At 40.0% G+C, this 23,068-nt stretch overlaps 1 protein-coding gene across 2 annotated transcripts in view; it reads left to right on the top strand.

Moving 5' to 3' along the window:
* The window catches only part of uvrag (UV radiation resistance associated gene), a 338,769-nt gene that overhangs the window by 295,027 nt on the left and 20,674 nt on the right, over positions 1-23,068 (top strand). The gene's annotated exons all lie outside the window — the stretch shown is intronic.

The raw sequence follows: 23,068 nt of genomic DNA, 5'->3' as shown, positions 1-23,068 counted from the left end.
TGAAATAAAATGATAAGGAAGCTTTGCTACAATTTTATACAGCACTGGTGAGACTGTATTTGCAATCCAGATTTGCTCTCCTAAGGACAGGCAAAACTGGGGAAATGATGATAGAAGGGTTTTAGAGAAAGTTTACTCAGAGTTCCTGGGATGACTTGAATAGGATAATGATGGCAGTTACAGTTGGTGACTGACGATGCCTTTGAGTTTGAGTTGACATTCCATACTTGGGCTCTTGGGAAGTCTAATAATAGGTAGACTCATTAAAGAAATGGATCCAAAAATCAATAAGGTTACAGGAAGAAACATTAGGTGGTGACCAAAAGCTTGGTCAAAGAGGAGGGCTGTAAGGGGGGTCACAAATGAGAAGAGGAAAATGAGTGTAGGAAGGGAACTCCAGAATGCCAGGGTTAACTGGTCATCTATTTGTGGCAGGTTTGATTGATGGGGAAAAGGTACATTTAGGGGAATGGCCAGGAGCAAGGACCACTGAATATTTACTAAGAACTGCATTTTCAACCTGTGCTTAAACTGTTTTGAGTGTTGACAGTCTTTACATTGTCAAGATGCTAATTACTAGTTAAGCTATACAAGACAAGACCGTTTTTACAGAAATAAATATGTATATATCAAGAATAGATTAAAGATGCAGGAAGCCCACTCGCTAGGATTCCACTCACTAGGATTCAAATGGATGTACATATTGAGGTTTAGAAGGAAATGTTGATAATAAATCTAGATATGCACTAATGGAAATACCAGGTCTTGCTTCTGAAAGAAAAAAAGGCTATAAATTCAAAACTTCAAAAAAAAATGCATTGTACGTGTCAGCCATGGCTCAAAGGAAATCCCACCCCAGAGAATTGAGCACAAAAATGTAGCCTGACACTCCAGTGCAATACTTAGGGAGTGTTAGACAGTTGGATGTACCATCTTTAGGAAGAGTTGTAAAACAAAACATAACTGATCTCTAAACTCTATTTCAAAGAAGCAAAGGGGAGATTTCCTTCGGGTATTGGTTGATGCTAATGTTTTCAACAGACATCTCCCAAATAAATAATTTAGTTTTGCTGGATCAATCGTGAGATGGTACTGTGTGTAAATTGGTTACTGTGTTTTGTAAATTACAAGCGACCATCTCAAACGTTACATTATTTGTATACAGCTTGGGGACATGTACTGTGTATACTCATGTAGAAGCCGATTTTTTAACCTTATTTTTCTGGTTAAATTTATGGGGTCAACTATTATATGGATACTACTTTTGAGGGGCTGAAATTCCTGCTATAGTTCAAAATACTATATCATTAGCAGAAGCCCAATTGATCTCTAAACTAATAAAGAGAAAAAAACAATAAATTATGGTAAGCTGAGCTGCACACAAAGGGAAGTTGTCACCTGACTCTAACTGGACGCATCTTAAAGCTGTCACATCAAATTAGTGTGAATTCTACAGCAAAACAACAGCACAAAAAAATTCATTTCATCAACATAACATTTATGTACAGGATAATACCTTGACACTCAAATGTTGGTCTGTAATTTATGAAGAACTAGGGTCAACTTTTACATGAAATGTATGGAAGATCCCAGACCTTTGGCCAAAATTAGGGGGTCAACCTTTACATGAGACTTACTTTTACTCTCGTGTGTTCGGTACTAATGTTGTAAAAGACACCGAATAAACACAAACTATATTTATTTTAGTTCTGAGGTTTTCTTTGCAATTAATGTCAATAACTCTAACTTGAACAGAAATCCCAAACTAATGCATCCGAGTGTTATGTTCTGCCCACACTGATAATCTTGCTGCCTTGAGTGAAGATAGCTTTGGTGAAACCCAGGTCTGTGGGTGATTCCTGGTACTTGCAAAAGCAAAGAAACATTTTTATGTTATTGTTTCCATAGAACTGGTAGAGTAGGTACGGCCCATACGCATTGGAATTTAGAAGAATGAGAGATGACCTTATTGAAACATAAGAGCCTTAGAGTATGTCCTGCGTTCAAAGATTCTTTCAGATTGTGGGAGAGTATAGGGCCATAGGGAGGGCAAACTGTGTCTAGTTCTGGTCTCCATTATAGGAAGGATATTATTAAGCTGGAGAGGGTTCCAGGGTGTTGCCAGGAATGGCTGGTATGAGTAATAGGGAGAGGCTGGATAGACTGGGAACTTTTTCACTGGGTGTGTAAGACAGTTATCAAATTACAAAGATTTATCAAATACTAAGGGGTAATAAGTAGAGTGAATGGTGGGTGCCTTTACCACTAGGGCTGAGGATTTCAAGACTGGGGGCATACTTTTAAGATGAGAGGAGAAAGATGTGAAAAAGACATGAGGGGTGCCTTTTTTTAATAGTGTGGTTTGTGTGTGGAATGAACCTCCAGAGGAAGTGGTGGATGTTACAATGTTTAAAAGACATTTAGCAAAGTACATGAATGAGAAATAATAGCAATATGGGCCAAGAGTAGGCAAATGGAACTTGTTTAGTTTAGGATTTTGATCAGCATGGACTGGTCGGACCAAAAGGTCTGTTTCTCTGCTGTGTAACTCTGACTCAGGATAAGGAGTTGTCCATTTAAGACAGATGAAGAGGAATTTCTTCTGAGAGTGATGAATCTGTGGAATTCTTTGCTGCAAACTGCTATTAACTGGGCCATTAAGTATTCTTAATACTAATAAGTATTTGTGGCTGATAGAGATTTTTTTACTTCGTAGAGAGATTGGGTTATGGAGAAAAGGCAGGAAAATGAAGTTGACAATTCTGCAATCGGTCAGGATCTCTTCGTAAGAAGCCTACCTTCTGCTCCGGCTTGATACTTTTTGACCCCTTGCAGTCAAGAATTTATCTAATTCCGCCTTGAAAATAATCAATGACACTGCCTTCGTTGCTCTTGAAATCCAGAGTCCACAGACTGTCAATCCTCGGAGAGAATTTCTCTTCATCTCAGTTTTAAATTGGAAGCCCATTATTTTTGAGATGGTTTTCCATTACTAGAGTCCCCCACAAAGGAGAGCATACGCCCCACGAAGACCCCTCATGATTTCAGATGTTTCAATAAGAATGTCACTCATTCTAAACTGCAAGGGATATAGGTCTAACCAGTTTAAGCTTTCTAAGTAAGATATCTGCTCATCTCAGAAATGCATCGAGTGTATCTTCTCCAAAATGTTTCCTTTTCTGTCAGCATATCCAGTCTTTATTAGGTGAGGAGAAAAAAAAGTTGTACTATTGATGTGTCTCACCAGTGTTATATAAAATTATACAGAATCCTTTCTGATTTATTTCCATCTCCTTTCTAGAAGTGATAATGTTCCAGAAAGCAAACAAATGTTTGCAAGTCAGAGTGTGCGCTGGAAAAGCGCAGCCGATCAGGCAGCAGTCGAGGAGCAGGAGAATCAACATTTTGGGCATAAGCATTTCATCAGGAATAATGTTTACGCTTGCTGCTCAGAGCTTGCACTTGCAAAGTAAACCATGGTTTTAAGGTGGCAAGTATATAATATCACTGGACCAGTGAACCAGAGGATAAAATATACTCTGGGGAGCATGAGGGTCAAATTTCACTTCATTACCTGGCAGAATTTAAATTCAATTAAAATATATGGAATTGAAAGTCACACTGTGATAATAATCATGACAACTATCACCAACTGTTGTAAAAAACCCATCAAGTTCATGAAAACCTGCCATCCTGACCCAATCTGGTCTGCAGGTGACTGTGGACCCACAGCAATGACTCTTAATGATTCGTAATTGCCCTGTGAAATGGCCAAGCAGAGTAGCCAGTTCAAGGACCATTGGGGATCGGCAACAAATGCTGGTCTTAATAGCAATGTCCGTGGGGACTCTTGTACCACAGCGGGCCTGGAGGCCCAGGTTCACGTCCCACCAGCTCCAGAATGTATGGTAACATCTTTGAACACCTTGATTTAAAACAAAAATTAGCTCTGAAGAATGATCAATGGGCCCATACAGAATCTGTCAGACCTGCTGAAATTTTTCAGCAATTTTGGAGCTTTAAGAAAAACACCTACCAGAAGTGCCCACGTCCCATTAAAGAATAAAGGGAGAAAACGAAAAGCTGTGATGCAGAACCAAAGAGTTTGGCTTTGGGCAAGCTTTTTCTTCCAAACATTGTGTGGTTTCCTTAGTGCTTTCTAAAGCTTAGCATTGGAACCGGGTAGATGTCTGTCCTGATGAAGGGTTTTTGCCTGAAATGTCGATTTGCATGCTGACTGGGCTGGGTTCATGGCTCTGTAATTTGTTGCGGCCTCGGGAAGAAAATTGCCATACCATATTGTGATGCCTCCAGAAAGGATGCTTTCTAATTAATAAGAGTGCTTGTGGACTTGCCAAATTTCCTTAGTTTACTGAGAAAATAGAGACATAATTGTGCTCTCTTGACTGTTGCTTTGTTATGGATGGTCCAGGACAAATTGTTGGTGATCATCACTTCCAGGAATTTGACAGTGTGAACCATCTCCATTTCAGCACCATTAATGCTGACAGGGGCATGCCCTCCAGTCTGCTCCCTGAAGTTAATGACCAGCTTCATTTTCCTGATATCTATGGAGAGATTGTTACACCATGCTGCTTAGCACTATATCTCTTTCCTATATTCTGTCTCATCGTTATTTGAGATCCACCTACAACTGTGGTTTTGTCAGCAAACTTGTAAATAGAGTTGGGCAGAATTTGACCACATGGTTGTGAGTGTTTAAGGATATAATAGAGGGCTGAGTATGCAGCCTTGCAGGGCACCAGTGTTGAGGATTTTGGTGGAGGAGGTGTTGCCTATTCTTAATGATTACGGAAGTCAAGATCCAATTAGAGTATGGCCAAGTCCTAGGTCTTAGAGTGATGCTGCGTACAGGTGCAGGTTGGATTGGGTGGTATCATTGCACTGACCTTGTGTTCAAAGCGAGCTTAGAATGCATTGAGCTTGTTGGGTAGGGATGACCTGATGAGATTTGCACTCAAAGAGTTGGATGAGTGGGGTCAGGTGACAGGTTCCCTGATGATGTCCTTGTCAAAACACACTAGCTCCTGTTGTTTCTTTCAGTACATCCGACCTGGAATGTAGCTTACTGGTGATTTCAAAGGCTGAAGTTCCCAAGTATGTGGTAATCTTTTCAGTCTTTTTAGGCATTAACAGGAAAGAAGCTAGCATCCTAATGATAGTAAAGACAGCTGTTTCTTACTTGTTGACTTCAACTGCTAGCTGTAATTGCAGCTAGTTTGTACAGGATGGTCCTTCTTTATATTTTTAAATTATAGCAAATAATTTTGATGTTTTACTTCTGGTAAGTTTTGTTTTAAAGTGCATTTCAATGAGAGGCTTCTTCCACAGTGTTTAAAATTGATCCCAGACAGCTGGCTCAAGGCCAGTAACAGCATGTACTCTTTGAAGTGCTATCCACCTGGAGATGAATTTTTATTTATAAGTTGTGTTTGAGGTAATCTGACACAGCAGAGCTGAAAGTTGTAGCAGGTGCTGTCACTATGCTGAGATTCCCATTTTGCCTATTGGCTAAGCTGCAAAAGAGTAATCTATGCAGTCTGCTTCACTTCAAGCATCAAGCATTTCAATTTTAAATCTCCTTTCGTTGAGATTGCACATCAGAGGACCTGCTTTTCCCACTGGGTGGGGGAGAAAGTGTTTGCAGCACATAGAGCTTATTGTGCAGTATTCAATTATTTGAACTGGGTCAATTTCCCCTCTTATAATGCACAATGGGCTTTGCTTCTGACTCTAATGCCGGTGTTGACTTTAGTGCCCTGAGGAGGAGAAGTAAGTCAGTGTCTCTACAGCCAATAACTTATTGGTGGTCTACCCTCAAGTGCATGGTGACATTAAGGGAAAGGCCAGAAACATAAGCGAGAAGTACTGGGGAAGTTCAGCTGGTCTGGCAACATCTGTGGAGGGAGAAACAGAGTTAATGTTGCATGGTCCAAAGATGATTTGAACTAACCCAATCCTATCTCTATCTGATATCTGCATGTGGAGCTCTTGGTGTATTTCTTATGCTTTGCCTAACCTGGTGATGCTGAGGCCAGTTGTAACCCTCTAATTCCTGCCTACCTCAGCACAATATTTCCATTTTCCACTTGGGAACCGTGCAGCCTCTAAAACTCAACATTAAATTCAATAACTTTAGCACCTGATTCCATTCTCCTGTGCTTTTTGGCCACCCCACAAATGATCCTGTTATGACCTGTTCGGCTTTTACATTTCCACATACTCCTAGGTCCATTCTCACATTATTGGGTTATATTCAGCACAGCTAGCCCATTTTCTTACACTTCTTATTATTTCCCCTTCAGCTCCTCTTGTTTCCTGGCCTGCTATCTACCATCCATTATCTCCTTCACAATCTACCCAATTCATATTTCTCTCCCTGGGCTTTGTCTGCATCTACCACCAGCCAGATTCAGAACTTTAATTCTGCATTCTTACCAAAGATGGTGCTTGACCTACTGAGTTTCTCCAATAATTTTTGTTTCAGCTCAATGTGGCTTTGATCAGAGTGATCCTGTCAAGCTTGACTGAATTTTTGAATGTCATGACTAAGTATGTTGATGAGGATTGTGTAGTTGATGTTGACTACGTGGAACTCTAAGGTCTCAATAGGAGACTGGTCAAGTAGGTGAGAGTCTAGGGGATCCAAGGCAATTTGGAAAATTGGACCCTAAAATTGTCTTAGTGGTACGAGGCAGAAAGTACTGTTGAAGTTTGTTATTGTGACTGGAAGGCTGTATTCAATAGCATACTGCAGGCCCTGGTGCTGGTACACTGCTTGTAGAGTATGTTAATGATCTAAGTGTAAATGTAGGAGATTTTGATCAGAAAGTTTACAGATGGCACACATTAGTATGACAAATAGTGAGGCAGCAAGCCTTCGTCTACAGGACAATATAGACTGGGTATTCAGTTGAGTGGACAGTGGCAGATGAGTTTAATCCTGAAAAGGGAGAGGTGCTGCATTTTGAGATGATGAATCAGACAAAGGATTGCACAATGGATGATAGGACCCTGAGGAGTACAGCACATCCAAGGCTCATTACTGTGCTTGTCCATAAATCCTTGAAAGCCGTAGGACAGATGTTTGAGATGTCCAGAATTATGAAGAACATAAATAGGAAGGAACTTGTACTCTTCATGGGTGCATCAATAACCAGGAGCATAGATTTAAGATAAGGGCCTGGAGGTTTAGAGGAGATTTGAGGGGATAGGATTCTGAAACTCACTCCCTGAATGGGTGGAAGAATCAGGAACTGTTAGAATATTTAAGAAATATTTAAATAAATATTTAGAAAGCTAAGTAGACAAGGCTACAGTCCAAAAACTGAAAAATGGGGTCAGAGTAGACAGGTATGAAATGATCAGCACAGGAAAGATGGGCTGAAGGACCTCTTTACATGCTGTAAAACTGACTCTAGAAAGCAAGGGTTGAACTTGAAAGATTGCTGTTTTTTGCAGATCCAGGTACTTGCTATCCTCATTAATTCAGATGCCAGAGGAGAAAATTAAATAATTATCAACATAAGCAAGAAATAACTCAAACAAACTCAAATCTTGCTGGAAAAGCTCAGCAGGTAAGGCAACATCTGTGTAGAGAAATCAAAATTAATGTTTTGAGTCTGGTTAAAGGATCACCACACTTGAAACATTAACTTTGGTTTTTCTTCACAGATGCTGCCAGACCTGCTGAGCTTTGCCAGCAACTTCTGACTATTTCTGATTTACAGCATCTGCAGTTTCTTTGGTTTTTAAGAAATAATTCAGCTGTGCCAAATCCAACCAAAATGTCAGTGCTCCAATTCCTGGAATGCACTCAATCAGCTGTCTCACCCTCACATTTGTCTGATCGGCAGTCACTGCCATTCACCTTAGCTTTATCTCTCGCTTCTCTTGACTGATTAATGCTGTTTTTTGCTGATTACTTTGAGCATGCATTTATTTTCCTGAGTATCATAGTGTCATGTTCCCTTCTCCTGTTCTGAACTTTGTTTGGTGTGACCCAAAAACTGTTGCACTCTATTTAACTTCCTAGGCTTATCCTTTTTTTCTACAATCTAACTTGGCTGGCTTTACTAACATCTGTGCAAAAAATGAGACTGACATTAAACGTCCAATGCAATTCTAGACAGATTCCAGATTTGGAGGAATAAAGCGTCCCTCATTTAGAGCAATGTCCTGGCTCAGATGTTACATTTAGCACTTCATTGTCAGAATGCACAAACTCACCTAATGCTAAAACTATGATGTCTGGTTAAGTGAACCATAGGCCTCAAATTTAGTATCACCTACCATTTGAGTTTCTTCACATCCCCTCCTCCACTATCTCTCTCTTCCCCCTCCCCCAATGGTCTTCGATGTCACTCTGTTCTGTGTACATTGCCCTTCCCCAAATTTTTTTAATATTAAAAAAAAAACTGTGTGATAGCTTCTGTACAAGACTTTTTCTTAACTTTTAAAGTTATGTACTCACGAGAAGTAATGATGTTTGAGATGTTGCAGAAGATTTGTAGCTCAGGTTGTTGGTCAGGTTGTAAGTTTGCTCACTGAGCTATTGGATTTGTTCTCAGATGTTTTGTCACCATGCTAGGTAACATCAGTGAGCAGCAGTGAAACAGTAATGATGTGATTGCTTGTAGACTCATCTCTTTCTAGTCCCCTTAGTATTGGTACCATTAAAGCTCATTGGTTTGGTCTACTCTCAATTCTGAACCCTCTGCTTTGCCCAAACTTAATAGACCACAAAACCCAGCTGACTGAAAATATTAGCCAGAGAACAATTGTAGTAATGAATTTACTTCTAAAATGAAAGGTTAAAGAAACTGTCAACTGTAGACTTTTGGATTTTCTCACTTCAAGCTGTCTGAGACACTATATGGAGTCAAAAGACTCACTGGTTCTCTTCTCTCCCCATACCCTCTTCAACTTTTGGCATTTGATAAAGTAATCCACAGCATTCTCTTCCAAAGCTGTCTCTTTACAACTGAGTGCTAATTGCTGTAAAACCGAGAATAAATGGTTTACGGTTAACAAAAATCTGTGTTTTGTTAATAGCTCTCAAACCAGCCGAATTCAACTAGTTGTGAAAGTGCAATGTAAACTGTGTTTTTGGGTCAGAAATGACTTGTAAGCTCTTCAAGTTTAAGCTTTGCTTTTTATTCCATGTTATTGTCAGGGACTCTCCATTGTTGACAGAGTGATAAATGATGAAGTTTCTTTTATTAGAGAGAGGAATAGCAAAGGTTTTGAAAGGAGAGAATTATTAGTGAAGTTTCGTGACCCACAACTGTTCTTGGGATGTCCTTGGGAAATGTAATTTGTGATTAAAGCTGCGTGTGTCCGCCTGCAAGCAGTGATCACTTTTTAAGAGCATTCCTCTGCAAACCCACCTGTCGCTTTACGTAATGCCTTCTGTCACATAATACAGTTTCCATCCTTTTGGGCTGTAAGCTTTGGGGTCTGCATATTATCAGCAAGATGTCAAATAAATTCAAGCCAAAAGAATCGGCAACACAAAAGACTGTGAAATGTCCCAATGTATTTATTATCCTCATAAACTCCCCAATAGGAAGAATGAAAATAGTAAATAACATGGAGATGTGTGGCAGACAGTATTATAATGTGAAATCATTTTCTGCCATCTAGGAGCTGCCAACCAGTGACTAATGGTAATAATAACCTGTTTGTGGTTTAGAGTGGGAAGGAATATTTCAATGAAAAGGACTCCTTCCCTTCCCTGCCCCCAACACAGAGAAAAATTGTATCCTTTTATACACTTTTTGAATCTCCCTCCTCTTAAAGAAATTGTACATTTCTGTTTGTCAGAGCCTTGGTGACACATCATTTCACATGTTTTCCTTCTCCTCATACGGCCATTCAGCTAACATTATATGTCGCAACAGCAGCACATGGATCCACAGGGAGTCATCCAACCCATTCAACCGTATGATACAGGAGCAAAGCTAAGCCATATGACAGAATAATAGGGAGATTCGGGGTGTGGGGGTGGCAGCAGGGACAGGGCATTGTTACTGAAGCTTTTTCTCTATCTCCTTGTGCCCCTTCGTACCCTCCCAATTGAAACCTCTATCCCCTCCCCTTCAGCAACTGATGCATGTACCCCTGTGCACACAGCAACTGAAGCCTCCCAACCCTCACTTTAGCAACTGAAGTCTACACGCTGCCATTTACACCCAGCAATTGAACTCTCCCACCTTCACCTCCATCAAATGCTACTTCAATAACTGCAACCCAGCAATGCCCATCCCACACTCCAAAGACTTTCACTGAGGTCTTACAAAGTCTGAGGCATTAAGATTGGTTATACAAGGAGAAAATAAGGAGGCACTACATTATAGCAAGCTCAGGGCATGCCAAAGCACTTTGCAGGCAATGAAATAATTCCTGAAAAGAAATTATTTCTGTAATGTAGGTAAGTCAGAAGCCAGTTTTGCACAGCAAGCTTTCATAAACAGCAATTTGATATGATTCAATAATAATTGAGTTCTAAATATTAGCCAGGACATGAGTAAAACTGCTCATCTTGAAAATAATGACATGAAGAGGGTAGACAGCCACAAACTAACAACTTATCCAAAAGATAACATCTGTTGCAGTGCACTCCCTTAGTGCACTGGGGAATGTCAACCTCAGTCTTTGAGCCAAAGTCTCAGATTATTTTCTGACAGAGACAAAAGTACTATCCATTCAAGAATGGGAGCAAAATGTTGCAGCGATGCTTTGAGCTTGGAATGGGTGTATGAGAAGAACCAATGATGCTGCCAAATGTTTTGCTGAAAGTACATGCTCTGTGAAACTTTCAAAGTTCACCCAATTGCTCACCTGTGCCACCAAATTAAACAACAGTTCCAGTGGTTCCAGTTTAGTTCCAGAGCACAGCAGTGACATCAAAGCAGTTCTCTACATGCAAGCTCAGTTGTTGATCCTTAAAAACTTTTGCATTCAAGCATAAGAACTTAAGTTTAAGGAACAGCTGAAATGGAGTCTGGTTTGTGTTGGGCTGGGTAACCTTTTACGCAATCATCAAATGGGTAACTATTTTTTTTCAAACCAGTCTTGAACGAGTTCAATTACAAAAACTTGCATTTGATTAAGTGCAGTGTTCAATCTGCTTTTATTCCCAACTCCGAATGCGAAGAGAATAAGTCATGAATGTCGATAATCTGCTTCTTAATCTATAACTTTATTAATTATCCAAATCTATTTGTTACCTTTCTCTTGCTGGTTAGGAAGTTGAGACCAGGTTCTAAATAAAATTGTTGATTCATAGACATTGCTGGAACCATTTTTGAAGATGATTGTCAGTTTAGTTCTTTGCAAGTATAAATTCTTGATGCAATTTTGAATATGTTATTAATGTAATGCAAGCTTTCTGTAAAGGAAATGAATTTATAAACCAGCTTGTTACCATAGCCTGCAATTGTACAGGACCTCTTTGTAGCACCTGCCAGCTGGTGTTTGCCATTTTGATAAGCTCTGTCATTATAATCAAGAGTTTAAAATCCTGCTGCTCTTTTATCTTCAACCAAATAGTCATTCAGTCAACTATAAAAGGACTTTGCTGTTCCATTTACAATGAATTGTGCTTTGGAGAGACACAAGATAATCTCCATTTCATTTCAAGTTCAAAAAATAGCCTTTTGCATATTTGACAAGTGAGCTGTGCTTTAGTGCACTGTTGTAAGATTACATGGAATATGGAGTGCAAATACACCATTCAGCCCAACTGGTCCGTACTGGTGTTTATGCTCCATATGAGCCACCTCATTACTGCTTTTGCCTATCAACTCTATCAAAATATTCTTCTATTCCTTCCTTCCAAATGGGTTTTATCTCGTTTTCCCTAAAGTACCTTTGCTTTTCATCTGACCTGCTCCTCGTGTCACTGAGTTTCACATTGTCGCCACTCTGAGTTAAGTAGTTTCTCCTGAGCTGTTTATTGGTTATGATGTCATGTGCACGTAGCACAATGATGTACTGAATGGTTATTCCTCATTTCTAGAGTTTGAATGCTGTTTGATCAAAATGCTACAAGTTTCCAAGTTTTTTTTGTTTGAAATGGTATCACCCATACTTGAGTTTTCTTCAATTATCCTGGCAACCTGTTTGAACAGGGAAGTTCCATTATCCTATTGAGAAAGGCTTGGAATTGCATTGATATTCTGGTTAACATTTCTCTCTCTCTCAATCTGATGCCTCAGGTAAATTGGCTGGTCATTCATCTCATTTGCTATTTTTAAACTATACATAAGCAAAATAGTAGCTGTATTTATCTCTAAGTCTGTAACTGCAGTTTTTTTAAAAAATCAGTTCGTAAAGGCTGTGGCAAATTTAAGTGATGTGGTCTTTTACTACATGAATGTATGACTTAAAACAAAGTATTTAATTTACTAAGAACATGGAGAGTATTGAGGTTTGAGTGTTCTAAGCAAGAATGAATTAGAATGCCAGATTGACAACATCTTAATGTAGCCTTGGACAAACATTTGAATACAAAGCGATTTAAATGCCATTGAATTATAAAGCTGCTAGAGAGTTGAAGATTCAACATTATGTACGTCAAAGTTAAATTAAGCTTCAATCGCGTCAACTTGTTCACACATGATGGCAGATTTTTGAAAGTTGGACCTTGTCTATTGTATTGGTCCTTAAAGACGTCCTTTGTAGTAGTCAAACATTTTTTTAAAGAAACTTCAAAGCATTTTTTGAAGGCTGCCTGTTTTGTGTTCTTTTTCACTGTTTGTTCTCCACCGAGACTTTGCTTCCCACGTTCATCTTATAATCCCATTCCTTGAACTGGTCAAGTTACCTCTTTTTAATTTTGTTTCTGGTTCCACTACTCTGTTACCTGCCATCCATACATGTGCTATTTCAAAAAGATGTAAATACCACTGAAATACAAAATTGCAAAAATATACAAGATTGCACTTTATAATCTATAACTTCTTATATGTTGCACAATAAGGGAAATTTTGCTGTCTCGAGCAGTTTTCAGAGATCAAAGTGTATTTGACTTTCAGTAGTTACCTTCAGGGTACCAATTAGTAAACTAGACAGCACCAGTCTTTCCACTGTCACTTTCACTAACCATTATCAAACTAGGAACAGGCTCGAGCCCCATTCAAGCAGATCATGGATAATCTGCACCTTGCCTCTATTTATCTGCCTTTGATCTTTGGTACCTTCATCCATCAAAATACATCGAAAGCAGTGTGTAAAATTTCAATTGTTCCACCATCCACAGCCTTTTGGGGCAAAGAATTGCAGATATACAAATGCGAGCCCTCTCATTTCAACCTTTTCAAGTCCTGAATTCATTTGGTAATCTGCATGATTTCACGTCGAATATTATAGAGAATGAGACTATGAGAAGCTTGATATTTGAAAATTCAATGCAAAACTCGATAGATTTCTGAAGAGTAATGACCGCTCGGGCTATAGAGCAATATAGTGAGAGAAACTGCCGTTTAGGCTGATGATGAGCTCGGATCTAATTGAATGGTGCGCTGGTACGACAGACAGAATGGCCTATTCCTTCTTTGTTCTAATCTCAGTTGGCGCATAATCTCAGGATTTATTCAGTGTGGTGACCCAGGCCCAAACGTTTCAGCTGCATTAATGATCTTCCCTCCAGTATAAGCTCACAAATGGAGATATTAGCTGAAGATTGCACAATGTTGAGCACCATTCATGACCCTTCAGATATTGAAGCAGTCAATGTCTAAATGCAGCACCTGCTTAGACCGATGAGTGGGAAGTAAATTTGTACCACACCACAAGTGATAATCGACTCCATAGCTTTGCCCTCTTTACCTCGATTCCCTCGATGCCTAAGAATCTATCGGTCTCGGTCTTTCCTATATTCTGAGCATCCATCGTCCTCTGGGGGTGAACTAAGGAGAATTCCAACGGCGAACTAAGGAGAATTCCAACGGCAAACTATTACAAATAATAGACCAAAATAATAATAATAATCTACCAAAAAAAAAGCAGCAAATGTTGAAGATGCTCATGGTGGCTTTTTGCAGAGAAAAAAGGCTCACATTTCCAGACTGCAACAGAGCTCTGAAAAAATATATTCTCCCCTCAGTCCTAAATGATCTAACTATGAAAGCATATTTGCAATCCTTCAGTAATTGCTTGTCAGCATCCAGCATATTAAGCCATATTTGCAGTCTTCAGCTTCCTTTCCTCAGTTACCCCACTGTACCCCTGGCGTAGCTGAGGGGAAAGACAGGAGAAATCCTCAGTTCATCACTATTTAGAGCAATTCTTGGTGTTACTTCAATCTTGGAGTAACCTGTTTTAACATTTTCTCTCCTTCCTGCCTGTGGAGGAAGCACTTTCAGCTTGTTGCAACTTTCCTTTTGTTCTTTACTGTGGACAAGAATAAAAGAATGAAAGGCAATGAAATAACTTGAAAATGATGAGTAGGTGATGCTCTAAAAGCCTGGATTTAGAAAGCATTGTTGAGATTTGGACCTTACCAAATTTGGATGGATGTGTAAAAATAGTATTTTTTTTTAATGTATGTTATCTAATTGTAAATTCTTTGTTCAAGTGTGGCATGCATATTGCTTTCTATATACCACAGATGTCAGTATTCAAGCCCTGGTTCTGAATAAAGCCTTTAATCCACACAATTGTTTGTTCTGTCTTGTTTTGAATGGCATCCAGTACTCCACCCCTCTACTTGTGTGGGAGGATTTTTCTAACCATTGCTCACTTCTCATCTGTTTGTTGTGAGGGAATGTGATCACTGCAAATTGTACTCTGTTTACTGCTCAATGTCTTTTTCACCTTGCCCAGTACTTTTTCTAGTTAAGTGCACACAGGGTTCTGTGAAACAAAGTGCTACTTAGAAATCTAAAATAGTGTCGACAACAGTATATTCCTTTTAAGAAACCAGTCTCTCCTACCACTGAGCACCAAACTCCAACTTCCTTCCCACCAGCCCTAAAGTAAATCTTGAAAACCTTAAGCTAGTCTTTGAAATAGTGTGAAATACTATCATAATCCGCCGAGGTTTCAAGTTATGATTTTTTTCAAATGCAGAATGAAAGCCTTGTTGGTATTCATGTAGACAAAACCATAGTATTGAATGAACTGTATCATCGTTGTCCAGTGGAAATATTATTTTTCACAGGCTTTTGTTTCCTGTCTCATTACTGTCATTGGAGGTGCTTATGTTGATGAACAGAGACCTGTGTTCCCATTGCAAACCCCTTATGTAAAGCTAAGATCTCAGCTACAAAATGACCTCACCTCTCTATACTCTTATCTGAAAGCAAACTTTTCGCAGTTCTACCTCGGGAGGACTTAAACAGTGAAGAAAAGTTCACCCAAAGGACAAAAGGAGATCTCACTACAGCTTTGAATCGTTTCATGTGTTTTGTTTAAATAGGATACTTATGGCCTATTATTCAAGTAATTAAATAACTAATTGCTGATATTTGTAACACAAGAATAATTTTTAAACTTTGAATTAATATTGGTATATGACTGGGCACTGGATATATTGTTTGCTAATCTCAATGCAAAGTATGTAACTAAGTTGTGGAGTAGCTCAGTGTTTTTTTGAAATTGTGTCAGTACTCTACCTTTTCCAATCTGATTTGGAGATGCCGGTATTGGGCTGGGGTGTACAAAGTTAAAGATCACACAACACTAGGTTATAGTCCAACAGATTTCTACCACCATCAGCACTCTGAAAGCTAGTGCTTCCAAGTAAATCTGTTGGACTATAACCTGGTGTGTGATTTCTAACTTTTCCAATCTGCTTGTCAAGTTCATTTCGCACCTGTTGTAATGTGTGCAATTCTGGAATGCAGTTACAGGGCAGATGCGATAACGCTAGAGGATGCAGAGGACATTTATTAGGATGTTGCCTGGGCTGGAGACACTCAGTTATGAGGAGAGATTGGACTGACTGGGGTTGTTTTCTTTGGAGCAGAGGAGATGGAGGGGGATTGAGATGTATAAAATTGAGGGGTATATAGATAGGGTAGTCAGAAAGGAACATTTCTCTTTGGGGGAGGAGGAGCAGCAGCTAGCTGGGGGGGGGGGGTGGAGAGGAGAGGAGGAATAGTAGATGACTTGAGGTAAGAGCAAAAGGTTTACAAGAGATGTGAGGAAAAACTTTTTCACCCACTGGAAGTTGGGAATCTGGAACTCACTGCCCTTAAGGGTGTTAGAGGCTTTTGTAAAAAAAAACTTCAAAGTACATTTGCAATGCCGAGGCATACAACGCTTTGAGTTAAGTTCTGGAAAATTAGATTAGAATAGTTAGGTGGCTGTTTTTCTCTGGTGCAGAAATGATGTGCTGGAGACCTTTTTTCTGTGCTGCGGATGCCTACAATTAAGGAACAGTCTCCTACAATTTTTTTCAATGCAATTACAGTTTTCCTTTATGTAGATGAAAAAGAGAAACCACTGGAAATACCTGGCAGGTCTGGCAGCAGGTGTAGAGAGAGAGAAATTAGTTAACATGTGACATCTTTATCTTCTACATGCTGCTTTAGTCATTTTCCAACCTTTATTTAACAATTGTCCATATTTCTCCAAACCTTTCCTGGGGCCTGCTACCTCAAGGCCTCGCTATTTTCTTGATTGGTCCTTGCCTATTTATCATTCCTCAAGAGTCTAACTTTGCATTGAATGTAAAGCAGGCTCTTTGTTGACTGAAAGCACTCACCAAAAACGATCTTGATGCAGCCATATCATACTTTAAATGTGGTGATGTTGTCATTCTTAATGGCACTTACTCGATTTGAATTTCTTTCTTTGACATGATGTTTTGTCCTGCTCCCTTTTCAAAGCAGTCAGTGATGGGCATAATTATGTCTTTACTATCCCTCACTTTCCCATTTTTGGGTCAAAATCCTGAAATTCCCTCCCTAATGGCAGCCGATGAAGTAGCAGCGCTCCAAAAGTTTGTGATTTCAAATAAATCTGTTGAACTATAATCTGGTGCCATGTGACTTCTGACTTTGTCCAACCCAGTCCAATAGCACCACCATGTCATGAATCTTCCAGGTAAGGTACTGTGCATGGCCATATCAAAAGCATTGAAGTAAAATGCGCTATCTAGGTGCTCACTCTCAGCGTTCAAGAAGATTTAAAAGTGTGTGTGAAATAAAAGTCATGTTGCTCAGATCAAGTTGTATCTAATGTTTTGAGGGTCAAAAGTTAAATGATGTGTGGAGATTCTTCTTCCAAAATTCCATCTGTATTTCATATTCTGTATGGCAGCTTGTCTCTTAACGGTGCATTCACCCTCTCTGGACAAAAAGTTGGAAGTTCTGAGTTGTGTGCAGAACCTGAACTAGTAAGAAGGTGCCATTCTGAAAGAGTACATCATGAAAGTTTCACCCTGGGTGAGATAACCTGAGACTGAGTCTGCTAATTTCAGCGGTTCAGGTGGTTGTCAGAAATTGAATGAGAATGGAGTTCTTCTGGTTGACAAAGTCAAAATTCTCCCTTAATTCTCTCCACGTTTAAGTAGTCATTGCAAGGAAATCAATGTGAGCAGCAACATTGATATTGAAGCCATTGCTGCCCAATAGTCAATGCATTCCAAAGAATAATTCAGTGCAATAACATACTGTATAACTATTATTACATTCATTCCAGAAAAGACTGATGGCTTAAATTTCTTTCCATGTTGGAATAATATTCAAAATCAGTGAACAAGCTATAACTTGTTCCCTTGCCCATTTCAGGATGCTCATAATTTCCACATAACACTGTGAAACTCTCAAAATGGCTGTTATTTTCGTTACCCAAAATATCCACCCATCTTTTTGTTGCTGTAAAGAAGTTCAGGAGATCCTGAGATCGTGAAAGGTGCTGCTTTCCTTCTGTTACTTGCATCTTTCTGCATGTGTGCCTTCTTACCAAAAGAATCCTCGAAGTTGCATGGTAGTTTTGTGCTGAAATATTCATTTGAAATTGAATAAAAGTTAAATCATTCAGTGCAGAGAGTTTGAGCCTGTGCCCTACAACTCCAAGAAGCAGTGTATTTTGATTTGATTTATTATTATCGCATGTACCTAGGTACAGTGAGACGTTTGTTTTGCGTGCATATGGGGTAATAGAACAGAACAAGGAGTACAATGTTACTCCATTCAGAAATCTAATAACAGTGAGGAAGAACCTGTTGTTCAATCTGTTGGTTCATGTGTTTAAGCTTTTGTATCCTCGGACAGAAGAGGTTGGAAGAGATTATAACTAGGGTGGGGAGGAGGTCTTTGATTATGTTGGCTGCCTTTCCAAGGCAGTGGGACGTATAGTTGGAGTCATTCGATGGAAGGCTGGCTTGTGTGATAGACTGGGCTGGGTTCACAACACTCTAGTTTCTTATGGTCCTGTTGCCATATCAAGCTGTGATAAGCTGCCGCATGTTCTCTAACTTTTTGCATTTCAACTGAAGGGAACAGCTCATTGAGGCACATCATAGCAGAGCTAAAGAATCTCTGTAATTTGAAGATGTGTTCCCTTGCACTCTGAATTTGCTTTTTAAGTATCTGTATCATCCTTTGCATTCTGTTGAAAGTTGTTCCTCTTTCCACCAGCAATTTTCACTCCAACTATCTTGGATTCATGCTGTAAACATGTCAAAATTGACAGGTGGAAAATGAACTAGTAAGTCAAGAAGTTCGTTTCCACACTGTGATAACTGGAGATTTCACTTCACTTACCTGCCTGCAGCTATATAATCTCCTGGGAGAGACAATCTGTGCAATTCATTGTTTTTGATTATCTAGCTATTCTTTTTGTTGTCAGACCAATCATCCTGGCATTAGGTTAGCTGGCAAACTGCCAGAAGCAACAGTTCATGCCCAAGTGCTGTAGACACTGGTGCCCTGTGATAGGCACTTCCATTGGCTGCCTACGAATCACAAAAAGCTGGCATCCAAGTTCAACGGGTAATAGGGAAGGCACTGGAATGATGGATTTCATTTCAAAGGCATGGTGACTCGGTGGTTAGCATTGTTGCCTCATGGTGACTGTCTGTGTGGAGTTTGCACCTTCTCCCTGTGTCTGTGTGGGTTTCATCCAGGTGCTACGGGTGCCTCCTACGATCCAAAGATGTGCAGGTTAGGTGGATTGCCATGCTAAATTGCCCATACTGTTCAAGGATGTGCTGGCTAGGTGGGTTAGCCATGAGAAATGCAGGATTACGGGGATAGGGTAGGGCAGTGGGATGCTTTTGAGATTGGTATGGGCTCAATGGGCCTGCTTTCACCCTGTAGGGATTAGAGTCTTAGATGTACAGCATGGAAACAGACCCTTTGGTCCAACTGTGCATGCCGACCAGATATCCTAAATTAATCTAGTTACATTTGCCAGCACTTGACCCATGTCTCCCTCAACTCTTCCTGTTTATATATCCATCTTGATGCTTTTAAATGTTGTAATTGTACCAGCCTCTTCCACTTCCTCTGGTAGCTCATTTCATACACATACCAGCCTCTGTGTGAAAATGTTGCCCCTTTAGATCCCTTTCAAATCTTACTAAGATGATTTGAAAGAAACAGAGTATAAGAGTTTTTCTTTACAATAGTCAGACTACAGCTGGAATACTGTGAACAGTTTTGGGCCCCTTATGTAAGGAAATATGTACTGGCACTAAAAGCAGCCCAGAGAATGTTCACTTGGCTGATACCAGGTAAGGAGAGGCTGCCTTATGAGGAGAGATTTAGTAGATTTAGCCTGTATTCACTGGAAGATAGAAAAATGAAAGGGTGACCTTATTGAAAAGTATAAGATTCTTTGAAGACTTGACAGGGTAGAAGGGGAAATGTTGTTTCCCCTTGTGGGAGAGTCTAGCACCAGAGGGCATAATCTCAGAATACGGGGTCACACATTTAAAACCGAGATGATGAAGAATTTCTTCTGCCAGGGTAGTGAATCTGTGGAATCATGTACTAAAGAGGACTGTAAAGATTGGATTGTTAAGCATATTCAAGGCTGACATAGACAAATCCTTAATCAGTAAAGGAATCAATGGTTATGGGGAAAAGGCAAGAAAATGGAGTTGAAGATTATCAGATCAGACATGATCTCATTGAATGGCAGAGTAGACTTGATGGGCTGAATGGCCTTTTTCTCCTATATTTTATGGCCAGTTGACTGGAAAATTCTTGAATTTAAAATGTGGAAAGTGCTGTGTTTTATCTCTCGTAATAGAACATAGAAAAATACAGCGCAGTACAGGCCCTTTGGCCCTCGATGTTGCGCCGATCCAAGCCCACCTAACCTACACTAGCCCACTATCCTCCATATGCCTATCCAATGCCCGATTAAATGCCCATAAAGAGGGAGAGTCCACCACTGCTACTGGCAGGGCATTCCATGAACTCACGACTCGCTGAGTAAAGAATCTACCCCTAACATATGTCCCATACCTACCACCCCTTAATTTAAAGCAATGCCCCCTCGTAATNNAACTTTCGGAGATCTGTGTACATGGACACCAAGATCCCTCTGCTCATCCACACTACCAAGTATCCGACCATTAGCCCAGTACCCCGTCTTTTTGTTACTCTTACCAAAGTGAATCACTTCACACTTACCTACATTGAACTCCATTTGCCACCTTTCTGACCAGCTCTGCAGCTTATCTATATCCCGCTGTAACCTGACACATCCTTCCTCACTGTCAACAACTCCACCGACTTTCGTATCATCCGCAAACTTGCTCACCCAACCTTCTAGCCCCTCCTCCAGGTCATTTATAAAAATGGTCCCAAAACAGCAATGGTCCCAAAACAGATCCTTGCGGAACACCGCTAATAACTGCACTCCAAGATGAACCTTTACCAAGATGAATTTTTTGTCTTCCAGCTGTTGGAAGCTTTTAGTTTCACCTTTTCATTTTTTTAAAGCTCCAGCTTTTTTTGGCCCTTCCTCAATGTGTAATTGATCATCAGATGTCTTCATTTAAAGAAAATGGACCTCAGTGTCTAGTTTAAAAACATCAATCTGTGTATGCGTGAGTAGAGTACATTTGCTAATTGTAGTGATATTATCAATTCATTCTTTATTCACACAATTTACCACTGTATTGCAGCTGTCAAACAGATCAAGCATTTCCTTGTACTGGCGCACTGGTACTCCATGAGAGCTCTGAAACAATTTTGGAGGACTACATGTCCATGTACAAATGCAACAAGATCAGGATAATATCTAGGGTTGGACTGCTCAGTGGCAAGTAACATTTGTGCCACACAAATGCTAGGCAATCACCATCTCACATATGTGACAACCTAATCGCCACCCCTTGACCTTCACTGAATCCCCCACTAGTAATATCCTTAAGGTTGCTATTGACCAGAAACTCAACTGGATTCGTCACATAAGTATTATAGCCACAAGAGCAGGTTAGAGGCTTGGAATACTGTGGTGAGTAACTCACCACCTGACTCCCCAAAAGTCTGTCCAACATCTACAAGGCATGAGTCAGGGGTGTGATGGGGTACTCCCCACTTGCCTGGATGGGTGTGCCTCCAACAACACTCAGGAATATTGGCACCATTCAGAAAAGAGCAGCCCACTTAAATGGCATCACACCCACAAGCATCCACTCCTGCCAATGCTCAGTAGCAACAGTGTGTATTGTCTACAAGATAATAGACAATAGGTGCTGGAGTAGGCCATTCTGCCCTTCGAGCCAGCACTACCATTCATTATTATCATGGCTGATCATTTTCAATCAGTATCCTGTTCCTGCATTATCCCCATAACCCTTGATTCCACTATCCTTAAGAGCTCTATCCAACTCTTCCTTGATTCTTTCCAGAGTCTTGGCCTCCACAGCCTTCTGGGGCACAGCATTCCACACACTCACCACTCTCTGGGTGAAGAAGTTGCAGAAAGATTCCTTTCAATTCCACGACCACTTCCATTGAGAAGGACAAGGGCAGCAGGTCCATCAACTGCAAGTTCCTCTTGGCGCCACTCACCATCCTGACTTGGAAATATATCATCATTTCTTCACTGTCACTGAGTCAAAACTTGGAAACCTTCACTAATAGCTATGGAGGTAGCTGCACTGTAAGCTCTGCAGCAGTTTAAGAAGGTAGCTCTCTAACTTCTCAAGTGCAGTTGGGGATGGACAATAAATGCTAGCCTAGTCAGAGACACACCTATCCTGTACACAAATAAAAACCGTGAGTTTTCAAAAACAACAAAATGCATTTATGTAGCATAGTAAAACGCTCAGTCGCTTTGTGGATATTATTGAATAAGATTTGGCACTGTGCCACATGAGATATTCAGAGAGATGCCAAAAGAGGAATTGGAGCTGAGGGCCTAGAAAACCAAAGATACATCTCCTCATGATGGACAGTGAAAGTCAGGAATACAAAAGATGTTTGGAAGAGTGTAGTAGTTAAAGATATAGCAATCTATATTGTTAAGGCTACAGAAAGACTGGTAGGGTGGGGAAGAATTTTGAAATCAGAGAATTCACTCTGCCTATAATGAAACAGCTAAAGAGGATGATGAGAATTCACAGTGTAAAAGAATATCCTCTCAATTCTGTTTAGGATAAATTTTGCAACATAACTATTTGTTACAATTTTTTTAATTTGCCCCAAGACTTTAATCATATCAGTGTTTTTGTTGGGTAAATTGTTCTACTATTATCTTCTCACACACATCATGAAATGACAGACATCTGCACTAAACAAAATCCAGTACCTCACCACTCTGAGCTTTGAACAAGTACATTAGGTGGGCTTGGATCGGCGCAACATCGAGGGCCCAAGGGCCTGTACTGCGCTGTATTCTTCTATGTTCTATGTTCTAAACAAAATCCAGTACCTCACCACTCTGAGCTTTGAACAAGTACATCTGACAGCTCCAGAAACAGTTAAGAAACTTCTGGAGGAGTAGTAACAAATTTCTGAAGGCCTCCTTTGGCTGAGGTAAGCACAAAAGGTGAGTTTGCTTTAAGTTCAGAATGACCAGGGATTGTATAGTTTTTAGCTGAGAGCCAGTGATTTGGAGTTGAATAATAGAG

The sequence above is a fragment of the Chiloscyllium plagiosum genome, chromosome 6 (assembly GCF_004010195.1).
Source record: "Chiloscyllium plagiosum isolate BGI_BamShark_2017 chromosome 6, ASM401019v2, whole genome shotgun sequence".
Taxonomy (NCBI): Eukaryota; Metazoa; Chordata; class Chondrichthyes; order Orectolobiformes; family Hemiscylliidae; genus Chiloscyllium; species Chiloscyllium plagiosum.
This window is presented reverse-complemented; position numbering and strand designations above follow the sequence as displayed.